Genomic DNA, 2,654 nt, shown 5'->3' with positions numbered 1-2,654 from the left:
CAGTTTCTTGAGCATAAATAAACATTTTTAAAAACTCTTGTGCACATTTATATAGTCATGAAAGGGTTGTGCTCTTTTAGATTTTCATGAATTTTTTTTACCAATGTTTGTGTTACCAACGGCAAATTTTGTTAATGCTTCATAAACTTCTATAAAGATTGAACTTGTTTTGACTGTTTATTGGAAAGTTAAAATGAATTCATTAAATGAATTTTGGCAAATTCCCTTGTATATTTATGAGCTCATAAATAATAACGTTTTTTGGACTTTCATGACTTTTTATTAACGTTTGCAATTTTTTTTGAAGTTGAATTATTGAATTTTTTTCTTGATTTTCCATTAACATTTATGACTTTCTAGTGTTTTGCAAACTTTTCTTCACAAGTCTTCTAATGTTTTTGCAAACTTTTCGTAAATAAAATGTCATGATATATCCGACGTTGTCCAAATTGTGTTGGATTTTTTTTTTGCTGATTTTAATAGATTTTCATGGTTTTCTTACTGAAATCTATAAATTAAATTAAGGTCTTGTGGTTTTCTAATGTTTTACAAACCTTTCTTCAAAAGCCTTCTATCTTTGCAAACTTTCGATAAACAAAATGTCATGCTATATCTGAAGTTGTCCAAATTGTGTTAGAACTTTTTTACATATTTCAAGAACTATTGTAAAACGTTTTCAAATGATCTTTAAATGAGTTCAATAAACATTTCAATGACTTTTATGTTTGATAAACATTTTCTATTTATTTTTAAATGTTTATGTTTTCCTCATATGACTCACACAGGCTTTCGTAGATGTTTAGGAAGGAATGTAAGCTTTTTGCATTTTTTTTCTTTTTTATATGATTTTTTTACAATTTGTAAACGTTTTAAAAACCTCTTTAACAACCTTTGAAGCATTTTGACAGCTTTATTAACACTTCTTTAACTTTATAAACATTGTAGAAATTGATTTTTTTTGTCTCTTTTTAGGGAAGGTTGTGGCAAATTTATTACATAGCTTTGGAAACTCCCTTTGACATGTTCGAACTTATGAAAAATAATGCTCTTTCTTAGACGTTCATGACTTCCTTATCAACACATAAACTTTTTTTTTTAAAGTTTATTTATGGTATTGAATTTTGGGACATTTTAAACGTACGATTCTATCTTATTTTGGATGAAAATTTGCACCTTTTTTCTTGAGTACTTAGTCTTCTAGTCTTTAGAGAATTTTGCTCAACTTCTAAATGTTTTTTTATGAACCGTTGTCAAGGAAATGTAACGATTTACCATTGGTTGTTACATTGTATGATTTTTTTTTGAATTTTCAAAGTCTTTTTTTTTTAATCAATTAAGTGACATTAAAGTGTTTTCTAAATTTCATGTCTTTGATGAAACTTTTGGAATCTTTTTCGCCAAACCTTCGTGTGTTCTTTGTATGTTTTGTGCATGTTTTCTTAAATGTTTAAAAGGTTTCACAAATCCTTATAAGTTCGCTTGCACTTTGTTATTGCAACATTTATAAAAAAGTTGTTATTTTAACATTTATAAAGAAGTTGAAAAAAATTGGTTCATAAATTTTGATGAATGCTTGTGCACATTTATGAGCTCATGAAATGTAACTTTATTTTATGAGTTTTATGGCTTTTTTACTTAAACTTTTTGATTTTTTTTTTTGAAGTTATACAGTTGTTTACTCTTATGGTATTTTGTTGATTTGCTTAAGATGTAATAATGTCTCATAAGTTGTCCAAATTGTGTTGGAAATTTTTTATGAAATTTCATGAACTGTTTTAAGACATTTTGAAATTGATTTTTCAATGAATTTAGTAAAAATTTTATGATATTTACTGTGTTTGATAGATTTTTTTAGCTGTTTTTTTTTTCACCTCTTTATGTTTTTTAGTAGAACTTGCAGATTCCTTAGATGTTTGAGAAATTTCTTTAATTTTTATAATTTGTTTGTCTTTTTATTCGGTTTGTTAAACATTGGGAAACAGTTTTTGAAATCTGCTTGTAAACTGTGAAACAAGTTGGCAGTTGTATTGATGGTTCATGAACTTTTGTTTTTGTACACATGTTTGGAAATTGATTTTTCTCTCATTGATTTGAGCACTTGAGGTAAATTAACTACATAACTTTTGTCAATTATATAGCTTTTCTACATTGGTGAACATAGGAATTTTTTTTTTAAATCTTTCACGACTTTCTTAACATGGCTTTGTTAATTATCTTGGATGAAAGTTTGCACATTCTTTCTTGAATTCGACATTTTCTTGTCTTTTATAAAATTTTGCTTAATTTCTCAAATATTTTACTACTAACCTTTATCGAACAAATGTCATGATCTAGCACATGTAACAATGGTTTTAGCAAATTGGAAAAAATGATTGCCAAATTGACACAACCAACGAATGGCAAACTTGACACTTCAATATAATGTTCAGTTTTAGGAGTTTATGTGTGATCATGTCACTATGAGGGCAAAAGATACGATGAACCTCGTCCAACAAGGGGGTAAATTGTCTCGTGAGACCTGGGGACTGCTCAAGGATTTTGATGATGCAACGTCCCGCCAATTAGATGCAATTGAATTAAATGGTTGACTGATATACACAACCAATGCATGGCCAACTTGATGCATTGGTATAATTGTCAGTTTTAGGAGTTTA

The sequence above is a fragment of the Nymphaea colorata genome, unplaced genomic scaffold, assembly GCF_008831285.2.
Source record: "Nymphaea colorata isolate Beijing-Zhang1983 unplaced genomic scaffold, ASM883128v2 scaffold0015, whole genome shotgun sequence".
In the NCBI taxonomy this organism is placed as follows: Eukaryota; Viridiplantae; Streptophyta; class Magnoliopsida; order Nymphaeales; family Nymphaeaceae; genus Nymphaea; species Nymphaea colorata.
This window is presented reverse-complemented; position numbering follows the sequence as displayed.